Source organism: Lissotriton vulgaris, chromosome 6, assembly GCF_964263255.1.
Source record: "Lissotriton vulgaris chromosome 6, aLisVul1.2, whole genome shotgun sequence".
Classification (NCBI taxonomy): Eukaryota; Metazoa; Chordata; class Amphibia; order Caudata; family Salamandridae; genus Lissotriton; species Lissotriton vulgaris.
Window position 1 is genome coordinate 1,009,315,353 of NC_141694.1, and position 13,402 is coordinate 1,009,328,754.

Consider the following 13,402-nt stretch of genomic DNA (forward strand, 5'->3'; position numbering starts at 1 on the left):
GTAGCGCGTGTGGTTTGGTTGCGTGTGAGAGAACAGGGAGTTAGAGAAGGAGGCGGGGTGAAAGAACAGCAGATCAGCACAGTAAAAGAACAGGGAGTTAAAGAAGGAGGTGGGGTGGAAGAGAGCAGCAGATCAGCACGTGAGAAGAGAAGAGAACAGGGAGTTAGAGAAGGAGGCAGGGTGAAAGAGAGCAGCAGATCAGCACGTGAGAAGAGAAGAGAACAGGGCGATAAATAGAGGGAGGGCGATAGATAGAGGGAGGGAAGGCGATAGAGTGAGGGCGATAGATAAGAAAGGGAAGGAGGGCGATAGAGAAAGGGAGGGCGATAGAGAGGAAGGGAGGGCGATAGAGAGGAAGGGAGGGCGATAGAGAGGAAGGGAGGGCGATAGAGAGGAAGGGAGGGCGATAGAGAGGAAGGGAGGGCGATAGAGAGGAAGGGAGGGCGATAGAGAGGAAGGGAGGGCAATAGAGAGGAAGAGAGGGGCGATAGAGAGGAAGGGAGGGCAATAGAGTAAGGGAGTGCAATAGAGTAAGGGAGGGCAATAGAGTAAGGCTGGGCGATAGACAGATAGATAGATAGAGGGAGGGTGATAGATAGAGAGGGAGGGCGTTAGATAGATAGAGTGAAGGAGGGCGCTAGAGGGAGTGCGATAGAGGGAGTGCGACAGATAGAGAGACTAAGAGGGAGTGTGATAGATAGAGAGAGGGAGTGCGATAGATAGAGAGAGGGAGGGCGATAGATAGAGAGAGGGAGGGCGATAGATAGAGAGAGGGAGGGTGATAGATAGAGAGAGGGAGGGCGATAGATAGAGAGAGGGAGGGCGATAGATAGAGGGCGATAGATAGATAGAGGGCGATAGATAGGATATAGCGGCATGGATTAGCAAATTTAGCGGCACAAAAATGGAAATTTAGCGGCACAAAAATGGAAATTTAGCGGCAATTTTGCGGCATTTTATTTGGCCCTGGACCTTGATAAAGCGGCCTCCAGTGACCCCATCCGTCACCCGTCCTTCCTTACACTCTTTCTGCCTCCCAATTCTCCCTCTCTTAGTTGTGTTTTGCCGCTTTTAGCTCCTCTATCTTCCTTCCTGTTACACTCTTTCCACTCTATCCGATAGATAGAGTGAGGGCGATAGATAAGAAAGGGAAGGAGGGCGATAGAGTAAGGGAGGGCGATAAAGTAAGGAAGGGCGATAGATAGATAGAGAGGGAGGGCAATAGAGTAAGGGAGGGCAATAGAGTAAGGGAGGGCGATAGATAGACAGATAGATAGATAGATAGATAGATAGAGGGAGTGCGATAGAGAGAGAGGGAGGGCGATAGATAGATAGAGAGGGAGGGCGATAGATAGAGTGAAGGAGGGCGATAGAGGGAGTGAGATAGATAGAGGGAGTGCGTTAGAGGGAGTGCGATAGATAGAGGGAGTGCGATAGATAGAGAGACCAAGAGGGAGTGCGATGTGCGGTACATCTCTCTCTATCTATCGCACTCCCTCTTGGTCTCTCTATCTATCGCACTCCCTCTATCTATCGCACTCCCTCTATCGCCCTCCTTCACTCTATCTATCACCCTCCCTCTCTCTCTATCGCACTCCCTCTATCTATCTATCTATCTATCTGCAGGACTCTCCAGACCTGGGGGTCCTGCAGAGTAAGGGACTGTACCAGGGCCACGATGGGAGCCACAGGACTCTCCAGCCCTGGGCCCTGAAGAGGAAGGGACTGTACCAGGGCCACGATGGGATCTGCAGACCTGGAGCCCTGCAGAGGAAGGGACTGTACCATGGCTATGGTGGGAGCTGCAGGACTCCAACCTTCATATCAACCATACACCTGTCCGTGCAGGTCACCAGCTACCGCTTGGTAGTAACGTGGAGTTCACTAAATTCAGTATTTTTAAAGTTGATATTTAAAATGAATGTCTGGATCGGCAAAGGGAAGCTGCAATAGTACAGTTTGCACAGTAATGGAATCAAAGTGTGTGTGGCTGTGTAGGGTAGTGCAACAAAAGGGGATTTTGTTTGTGGGATCAGCCCTTTAGATCTCGAACAGGTGATAAGGCTTTCCTTCATAATAAACCTCTGACTTCTTTTTTCAGTGTAATGGTCACACTGACTTCTTCTGCACGGGTTCGTGCATTACCAAACAAACTGTTAATAGTAAGTATACATGACGCACACTTTATACAATTTTAAGAATGACGTTGTTTAGTTGTAAAGATGCTCTGGGCTTAAGCATCAGTTAAAGTATAAGGGTCTAGCAGACGAATAATTTATATTTCCAATAGTGGGACATGCAGTGTTAGTCTATTAATGTGGTAAAACACGACACCGGTAACGTTGTGTGCTAAGTTTGTAAAACAATAGAAAACGTGTCTATTTTAATTAATCTTGACAACTTGATACTTCCGATTGCGGGCCTCATCTTTACAGGAGGTTGCACGGTAGCGCCTCCCACCCCACCCTTAAATCGCCCTTCAGAGCAGCCACCACTGCTCCGCCCGCCCCGCACCTCGAGCCAGGCATGCTTTGGGTCGGACAGCAGGTCCCCAGGCGCAGTCCGCAGATTGAACGACGGCGGCATCCCCCGAGTAGGAGACACAGGTCGGGGGATGCCGATTGGGACACACTGGAGCCTTCTCCTCGGCGTGAGGATAGGGACGCCTGCGCCACCCCAGGCCACACGCTCAGGGCAGCCGCCGCTGCACTGCATATTGGGGCGACACTGGAGCCTTCTCCCCGGCGGACCAAATGTAAAGAAAGAGGAAAGGACGCCCGCGCCACCCCAGGCCACACGCTCAGGGCAGCCGCCGCTGCGCTGCATATTGGGGCGACACTGGAACGACGGCGGCATCCCCCGAGTAGGACACACAGGTCGGGGATGCCGATTGGGACACACTGGAGCCTTCTCCTCGGCGTGAGGATAGGGACGCCCGCGCCACCCCAGGCCACACGCTCAGGGCAGCCGCCGCTGCGCTGCATATTGGGGCGACACTGGAGCCTTCTCCCCGGTGTTGAGTAAATATCAACAAAATGAAGTCAAAGATATAAGTTTATTCATGGAAATGAAGCACTCCCTGCATGCAGCTCCGGTCACAGAGAGAATATCCAGTAACTGATAACAATACAGTTAGGGCATACAGTACAGCAGTAACCAACTGGGGATGGTCTTGAGTGATGCACAATTGAACAATAATATCACTCGAGACCAAACTGAATAAAAACAATGGCACGAGTCGGCGCGAGTCCATGTGGTGAGCACACGAGGGAAACCTCGCACCAAGCATGTACTCGCGCTGACTCGCGCACTACACAACACACCTTCCCCCCTTAAAGAGAGAAGAGAAGAAGAGGAAAAAAAACACAATAAATTACACTTTTCTGGTAATGAAAGCAACAAAATCAGACAACCACTTAGGTTTTTTAGTGACTCTTTTAGGTAAAGAAACCCCATACTGGACAATAACATCTTGGTTGATGACACTGCTATCTGGACAGGGAGTTACAGTAGGAACAGTATCTTGGTTGGTAAGACAACTATTTGAACAGCAAGGTGATACGTCAGCAGTACAAGAATCCTCATCCAAAAAAGAAAAATCAGGATGTTCAGGAATAACTTCCTTACAGTAGACATCCTTGTCAGCCTTGAGGACAGCAATTCTACCCAAATTCCAAACTTTATTATTAGAAAGTCTCACAGAGTTTTTCAAAACTTCTGAAACTTCAAAAGGACCCATAAATGAACTTTCACCTTTCTTGACCTTCCATGGTTTCTTGACCTTTACCATCATGCCCACTTCTACCTTGGGATCTTTTTTTGAACCACATTTCTCATCAAAGTATTTTTTGTTTGAACAATGGGTGCGAATAAGGTTTTCCTTGACTATACCCAAATCCACTTTGGAAGGAGTGGACTTCACCAACCACGAGGGGTTCGCCTTTGTCCTAGGAACTCTTCCTCTCATGATCTCAAAAGGAGAATACCCAGTCATTGAGTTTGTGGTTGTTCTGTACATCCACACCTTCTTAAAAATCTCTACTTCCCATGTTTTGTCATCATTACTAGTGATCTGTATGGCCCCTTTCAGAACCCTATTGAATCTCTCTATAACCCCATTCCCACTGGGATTATATAAAGAAGTGGTAGAGTGGACAATGCCAAGTCTTGAAAAATAGTCATTAGCTTTCTTGGAGATAAATTGTACACCATTGTCAGATATTATCTTTACTGGTAACCCTTCTTCAATGAAGACTTTATCTAGGAAACACAGGACTGAATCTGTATCTATCTTCTGGACAATTTTGATAATAGGCCATTTTGAGAAAACGTCAATAGCTGCTATAACATACTTGGAATCGCAGCCAATGGGACCCATAATGTCTATAGCAATGGTTTCCCAGGGATTATTTGGAATACTATGTGTACCCATATTGGGTTTCAAAGTAACTAAAGACTTATCAGAATTGGCACATGTCACACAATTTCTGACCAACCTTTCAATAAACATGTCCATCCCTGGCCACCAAAATAAATGTTTAACTTGTTGCTTGGTTCTAACCATGCCACTATGACCCTCATGACCCTGTAAAACTATAATTTTCCTTACACCTACTGGTGGTACTATGCGCTCACCTCTTTTAATGATGTCCCCACAACATGAAAGTTCTGACCTTACTTCCCAGAAGCTTCTCAACTCCGGACTCAAACACTTCTTTTCAGGCCAAGTGCTAACTATATATCTGGCAACACTTTTTAAAATATCATCACTCTCAAATTTCTCTTTCCACAAAGTCTGATCAATAGAAATGGGATCCTCATCATGTATCATGGCAATCTGGAAATTGTCCCATTCATTATGTAAATCCTCTTGAATAGGTAAAGGCATTCTAGACAAGAAATCCGCAGAGACATTCTCTCTTCCCGGTAAATATTGTATGTTGTAAATAAAATCCTGCAAACGCATGGACATGCGTGCAATGCGTGCTGAAGCTCTTAACATACCTTCTGTAGTAAGTAGCCGTACTAACGGTTTATGATCACTCCTAATAGTGCATTCCTTACCCCAGACAAACACTCTGAAATGTTCCAACGCCCAGATGCACGCTAACGTCTCCCTTTCTATCGTGGAATACTTTTCCTCGGCAGGAGTAAGTGCCCTTGAAGCATGCGCAATGATAACCTCTTTTCCCTCCTTATTCTTTTGCGAAAACACAGCACCTAGACCTTTTGCGCTAGCATCGGTAGTAATAATGTTTTCCAGAGAAGGATCAAAACAAGATAATGCGCTTGCAGAGCAGATTGCATTCTTCACATCACTGAACTCTTTCTCACATTCACTAGTCCATTCGAAAACAACCCTATTTTTAATTAACTGCCTGATATTATATGTCCTGCACGAGAAGTCAGGTACATACCTAGCGTAGAATTCAACTAACCCTAAAAAGGACCTTACGTCATCCTTAGATAAAGGGTGAGGAGCTGATTTAATCGCTTCTAAAAGTGAAGGTTTGGGTTTGACACCCTCTGCACACAATTCATGACCTAGATAATTTACAGAATGAACACCAAACTTGCATTTCTCATGCTTAATGGTAAGGCCATGTACGTTAAGTGCATTCAAAACTTCCTCTAAAGCCATAATATGTTTATCTTTGTCATCATTGAACACCAAAATGTCGTCCTGAAAACAAATGGCACTGTTACAATCCTTCAAAATATCTTGCATGACCCTCTGAAAAATAGCTGCTGCGGACGCTAGTCCAAAAGGCATCCTATTGAATCTGAAACACCCAAATGGTGTAATAAATGCCGTCAAATCCTTACTCTTCTCACTTAACTCTATCTGGTGATACGCAGCAGATAGGTCAATTGTTGAAAAAATATTAGACCCCCCAACCACAGATAACATTTCGGAAATGCGAGGAAGGGGAAATTGATCTACAACAATATTATTGTTGAGATGGCGAAGGTCAATGCATAATCTCACCTTGCCATTAGCTCGCCTGGCAACCACTATGGGCGAAACCCACTCAGAGGACTCTATTCTCTCTATTATTCCTCCTTCCACTAAGGCATTTAATTCATTCCTAACCTCCTCTCTGACAGCAAAGGGAATGTTGCGAGCCTTATGTATTTTAGGACAAGCATTGTCCTTTAAACGGATTTCATGTTTAAAACTGGTTAACTTTCCAATGTCTTTGGAAAAAACATTTGGAAATTTACTTAACATCAGAGAAGAAATACCATTTTGTTCATCAATCAACATCACTGGAGTAGGACTATTAGGATCCAATACAATGTCAAGTTTGCCAAAATCAAACCAGCTAAGGACTGAGGGACCCTTCTTTGAAACATATAATTTTGCAATGCATTTTCTGTTCTTAAATCTGAAAACTAAGGTTCTGAATCCTAAGATATCTATCCTTCCACCAGAATATCCTTCAGGATTGATATCACTCTCTTCTAAATGACTGCCAAGTCTAGGTACAAATAATTTTTTCCAAACAGATTCACACACTATAGAATAGGGTGATCCAGAATCTGCATACATGTTAATCTTTACACCTCCAATAACCATATCACACAAAGGCTTTTTCTTGATGGAATGGTCATTTACATTTAAAACATCGGCATCCTTTATGTTCAAAACAAACAAACAGTCGTTGGAATCATCTGTAAAATCATCCTCATCACTATTCTCATTCAACTCAATACACTTGACTTTTTGATTGACATTACCTCTTCTGCAAGCAGAAGTGAAATGCCCTTTTAACCCACATTTTGAACATTTTTGTCTCAAACCAGGACAAGTTTTATCGTTTGCTAAATGTGATTTGCTGTTACATCTAAAACATTTCAAATTACTCCTTGAAACTTCCGAATTAGGTTTGGAAGAAAATGTCTGCTTCTTTTTGAGAGCATCCCTATTATTACTGTCATACTTTTGATTAATTTTGGCAACAATATTTTTACTGACGGAAATTTCTTTCCCTTTGACTTGTAGTGCACTTCTACAGGAAAGTTCAGCTTTTCTGACAATGGATAAAACAAAATCTAAATTCTCATCACCATTAATCCAAAGTCTCTCCTGTATGGTTTCATTTTTAGAGTGCATGACCACTTGATCCCTAATAAGATCTTCCTGTAAGTTACCAAATTTACAATCTAGCGCCAATGTTTTAAGGGATGAAACAAAATTATCCACAGTCTCCTCACTTAATTGTTTTCTTTGAAAAAACTTAAACCTCGAAATTCCTATGCATACTTTAGGAGAACAGTACTTATCAAAATCATATACCGCCTTATCAAATACATTCATGTCACCACTTGCTTGTGAAATAGGAAGTTGATTGAAGGCTTTTAGTCCTTCTGGTCCCAAACTGTGTAAGAAAATACCTTTTTTTTCTGGGGCTTTCATTTTGCCATTTGCATCTAAAGTCTCAATATAGTTTAAGAAGTAAGCTTTCCATTCAATCCAAGGCATGCAAGGAGAACTACCAGCTGACCAATAACTTTGTGGAGGTGAAAGTGTATATCCTTGAGCACACATTGTAAAAGAAGTAAGTAAATAAACAGAATACTTTATACTGAATACTAATGGCAAATGGAATAACAATCAAAAATAGTCTTAGCAAAAATAAAGAAATATTAGAGCATTGCAGAGGAAAACAAAGCAGTCACAAGGAATAATGGAAGAATAAAAAAAAATTTCCTGTGTCTATTAATCACCATCCATCTTTTTCTCTGTTTTTCAAGATCTTAAAAACAATCCATTCCTCTGTCCTCAAGGTTTTTGCTCCGTAATTTGAATAAATCTCTCCGTTTTTTAGTAGGACAAGAAAAACGAAGTCACCTTGTCAGTTTCACTAAAAATAGAAAACCAATAGAGAGCGGCGTCTGTAATATCCACAGGAAATGCAGCAATTGGTTACGTTTTATCCAATTAGCCACAGCGTAGAAAATGTAGCAGAACCGCTTAATGGACAGCCAGCAGTTCCACTTAACAGGCAGCCAATGCGTGTACAGGAAGGATTAACCAGCGCGATCAAACGCGCACCTCCACACGCGAGTAAAAGAAAGTCGGCTTTGATTAACCAGCGCGATGAAACGCGCACCTCCACACGCGAGTGAAAAGAAATCGGCTTTCAGAAGAAATTCAAATCCTCAAATCCTTCGAGGAATCAGCTCTTCAGGAGACTGTGCGCCGCTTTCAATGTAAGTTGGAGCATAAGCGAAAGCATTTAAATGCTTTAAATATTTTTTTTGTTTTTTTTTTGAAGAACCAAAAAAAATGGTAAATAAGTATTTAAACGGACAGGAAGTGCTTCGTTCAGGAACAGGTTCAGTGCTCCGTCCCTTGTCGCCAAGTTTGTTGAGTAAATATCAACAAAATGAAGTCAAAGATATAAGTTTATTCATGGAAATGAAGCACTCCCTGCATGCAGCTCCGGTCACAGAGAGAATATCCAGTAACTGATAACAATACAGTTAGGGCATACAGTACAGCAGTAACCAACTGGGGATGGTCTCGAGTGATGCACAATTGAACAATAATATCACTCGAGACCAAACTGAATAAAAACAATGGCACGAGTCGGCGCGAGTCCATGTGGTGAGCACACGAGGGAAACCTCGCACCAAGCATGTACTCGCGCTGACTCGCGCACTACACAACACCCGGCGGTCCAAATGTAAAGAAAGAGGATCGGGACGCCCGCGCCACCCCAGGCCACACGCTGCCCCTGGTGATTCGCTCTCTTGGCTGCCCTAGCCCGGTGCCCAGGTACCCTTCCCGCTCGCTCGCTCGCTCGGCGCCTCACTCACAGCTCCAACCCTCACAAGTTCGGCTGTCGTCGAGAGCGCGCTGACTAACAGTTGTGAGCCAATTAATGAAGTGTTTACACATGGCAACGTAGAACTGGCCCCACCCACACTTACGTAAATGTGCGCACAAACCGGGGATACAGTCCCTGATGGGCGGGGTAGTGAAACGTCATGAAACGTCATGAAAATTAATGTGCGCATGCGCACAAACAAAGGGGATCATAGAACACCGGCCGAGCACTTTGCCAGGGCCGGTTCTGGTTCCCAGTCCGGCCCTGCAAGAGCATCGCCAATATCTGCTTAAAATATGCACTAGATGCAGTGGAAACATCAGACCGACATTATGATAGGAATCACTGAGAGAGCTATGCCTCGTTAAGAATTTCAGGTTTTAAGTTCTTGGGCGCTAGGTGGTGCACTGGTGAATGGCCGTCCGGCGATCTAAATCCAGCATTTATCCTTTCAAATCGGCACCCCGGAGGCCCCCAGCAGCAGCGATCCCTGCCTTGAGCCCACGGAACGTGATGTGAGAGTTACAACTCAATCAGAGCTGCGGAGCACCCTGAATCCGTCCTAACACATCGGACGGCGTCTTCCCACGGAGCGCGACCTGCGAGCCTGTCGGATCTGCCACCCACGAGAGGCCGCGGCACTGCCTAGGGAACCGGGCCGTGCAAGTACAGGGCCCGGAGGGCAGACCATCCTTTACCTAGGGGGACTGATCGGAGGCGCGTGGCTGCCTGCCGCATTCACGGAGGAGCGCCCCGCCCCTGGCAACGTAGAACTGGCCGCACCCACACTTACGTAAATGTGCGCACAAACCGGGGATACAGTCCCTGATGGGCGGGGTAGTGAAACGTCATGAAACGTCATGAAAATTAATGTGCGCATGCGCACCATTGGTACGCATGCGCACAAACACAGGGGGGCCGCTCAAGCACGGGGGGCAGCGGATTATAGAACACCGGGATCAGCTCCAGGGCGCGCTGCCACAACAGCTTCAGTTTTGCCATTCCGATGCTGCGTGATTAGCAGTGCTAGTATGGGTCTTGAAGTTTTAGGAGGCACTATGTACATTATGCGTGACTTTGCATTTCAGTGCGGTGATGCGGATCACCACACTGAAATGCGTTAGTGTCACTCCTGATGCATGATATTTGGCAGGCCTGGAGTATACCAAAAGTAAAGGAATAGAAAAAAACATCTATTTCTTTACTATCGCGGCACCAGCGCTTTACTTTTACCATTAAAAGTAAAACGCGGGTGCCGCGATTATACAAAGGTATAGAAATAGATTATATTTCTATTTCTTTACTTGGTGCCGCGATTATTAACCAGGACCTTTCTGCTGAGTTGAGGAAGATGCTCTGTAGTGTGGCCTGTAGGTTATTCCTCATTCCTCTCTCTATCTCACTTTCCCTGATTTACTGTCAGAGGTCAGCTCCATAGCAGATTGTCAGGCCTTCCTCCAGTTTGCGCTGCATTTCACAGGGGGTTGATTGTCAATGCAGGTGAATGAGCCGTACTAGCCACGGCATGTGTGGACCCCTGGGCCAGGGTCTTGATACCCATTGTTTTACTTGCTTTTGAGCTTCAATAATAGCGGACGCATAACTTCCTTATAACACGGCTCTCCCAAATCTTTTTTATTTTTTTAAATGATATTTTTCATGTTGCAAATTGACAGTCCGTCTCTGGTTGTGGGGAGGGCTTCTTGGTTCCTTCTGCTGTGTTGGAGGCAGACACACTTGTGTAATAATTTGACACTGCAAACTCGGTCTGACAGATTTTTCCTATGTGATGTAATTAACTATAATTTTTAGAGAGACACGTGCCGGATAATAAACTGCAAAAATAAAATTTACCAATCCTATTATTTCTAATCTGTTTTCCTTTCAGCGTCTTTACAATGTATTTATTCACCCCCCCCCCTCTCTTTATTGGTGGCTCTCTTTCTTTCTTGGACCAATGAGAGTTGAATGGGTGGGCGGGGTGTATTTGCAACTCTGCTCCACCTAATATGGTGTTGGGCAGCCAGACTATGATGGAATCGGGAGACTGGAGTTGTAGACTGCTGGTGCTTACTGTGCTCCCAACGGGCCTAATGACGCCCGCCCCGCCCCCTGCACTGCTGGGCTTGCAACTCGAAGAACTCCAAAGTGCATCCTTTATTGGGGTGTCATCTGTGTGCCCCTGGGTGCTACTTTAGCCTTCGCCTTAATGGAGAGAGACTACTTAATGTGTCCTGGGCCTGGCTGGGTTTCGCGGGAGGTGGTCTAGCAGCAGCTTGCCGGGGACTGGGGCCCCAAGATGAGAGGCTATTGTAGCTGGAACCACAGGAATGGGGAGGATAGTGTGGACTGGGGACTGGGGCTGTCCCAGTGGGGGCTCCTGCATGGCTATATCACATTTGCACAAGGACGGCTTTGGACCTGCCCTGGGATACTTTCGCTGGTGCTGTGGTGGTAGTTGATGGCAAGTTGGCTCCAAGTACTCCACCTTGGCTCCTAGGTATCCTGGCAGCTCCGGCAGTGGTGTTGCACATGGCTTGCAGCTTAGCTCCTTAAGCTTAGAACTAATAGAGCAGCATGTACTGCACTAATGTGGATCCCAGAAAGAACGATGCAATGCAAAGTGACTGGAGCGACTGCAACGATGTGGCACTGTGGCCCTCGTTGCCATATCGATCCTGGCAGTGGTGGCCAATGCAGTAGCTGATGTCCTACTGTACCTGGCACTGGGTTTACCAGCGCCTGCCATCTTTTTGGCAGTGGGCTGTCTCTTGTTGCCAGGTGAGCTGGCTCCAGCAGCTCTCCCTTCACACTGGGGCCTGGAGCTGAGCGTCTGCACCCTCTGGCTGACATTTGTTTATGGTTGTTACTTTCCCTCTTTCTTTTTCAACTGGGCAAACTGCTGAATCTGGCCTTCAGTCACGATATCAATCCATGCCTGTTGTCACATAAAGTGGTGGACATGATGCGCAATGGTGAGTCTTACAACGTGTTTGTGAAGGAGGAGTTCAGCAAAGATGCTCTGAGGAATTTGACTGAAGGGCACACTGATGCCAGGGCAGGACTGCTTCATGCCGAGTGCCATGCGTGACTTCAGCACCATGTCACAGATCTTGCAGAGCATCTATGCTTGCATCCCTGTCTATGAGTAAAAGAGCTCTAAAATTGTGTACATCCTCTATGTCAAGGACCTTGGAACGGTGGACCCGATGACTGAACGCCCCTTAGCACCATCACCTAGTTCTACAACCACCCACTGCACTTGGTATTTAAAGTCACCAAGCTCGATACCGTGCTGGAGGAGTTCAAGACGTGCTGGAGGAGTTCAAGAAAGGTGAGGCCAAAGTCTAGGTCTTGTAGTCCCACACATGAATCACCAGGATTTGCTTACAGCACGGTTTGGTGTTTGAGAGCATTGGATGCTATTTAGTTCTTGCTGTACCTTTGCAATGGCCAGCCAATTAGTTTCAGAGTGTTTTGCAAGGTAAAGCTTCTGTGCCTACGCAACACTACCACTCTTTAGTTCGTAACCTACCAAATAGCGCAGCTGAATGGTTTGCTAAGGACTTCTTGGGGACATTCAGAAAGCTTCACTGGGAACGCATTTGGTCCATTGTTTACCAATGGCTTTGTTGTCTGTAAGTCACATATGCTTGGTTGCTGACTTTATTTGTTTTAGACTGTCCAGCTAGAGTTTGTACCTCCAGTGACCCTATCCTTTCACCAGGGTGTGATTTCTGCTTTACACTCTACACCACTCCAAGCCCCTGCACTCCACTTTGCACCACTCTAATCTGCACCACTCTACTCTATGCAAATGCCCTCCATTCCACTGTACTTCACTCCAAGCAAATGCATGCTACACCATTTCATTCCAGGCCTCTCCACTTTACTGTGCAACACTCCACTCTGCAACACTGCACTCTAATCTGTACCACTCCATTCTGCACCAGTGCACTCTTTGCCAATCCCCTCTACGCTACTCTAATCTACTCTGCACCACTGTTCTCTATGCCACTGCACTCTACCCTGCACCACTTCACTCTATGCTACTTCACTCTCCTCTGAAACAATCTATGACCTGCACTTTATGCCACATTACTCCATACCATTGTAATCTATCTGCACCACTCCACTCTGCACCACACTACACTATGTTATTATTTGCAACACCAATATCTCAAACTTTCGGTAATCCGAGGCTTGTTTACACATTGTTTTTCATTTGGAAAGCAGAAATGCATCAAAAGTTAATAGGTAATAACAGTTGCTCTACAATTCTGTTACCCTCAGTCTCCCAATAAAAATGGTACCTCACTTGTGTGGGTAGGCCTAGTGCCCGCCACAGGAAACGGCCCAAAACGCAACGTGGACACACTTTACAGTGAAAACTGACCCTTTTTTCGGCAAAGTGCCTTGCTGTAGATGTTGAACCCTAGCTCTGCCAGCACCTAGGGAAACCTAGCAAACCTACACATTTTTGAAAACTAGACACCCAGAAGAATCAAGGATGGGGTGACTTTGTCTGGCTCTCACCAGCGTCTGTTACCCAGAATCCCTTGCAA

The 13,402-nt window shown here is 45.7% G+C and overlaps 1 pseudogene; it reads left to right on the top strand.

Annotated features, from left to right (window-relative positions):
- The first annotated feature begins 10,846 nt into the window (after nt 1-10,846).
- On the top strand, nt 10,847-12,267 carry LOC147708347 (metal transporter CNNM3-like; annotated as a pseudogene).
- Nucleotides 12,268-13,402: the final 1,135 nt, after the last annotated feature.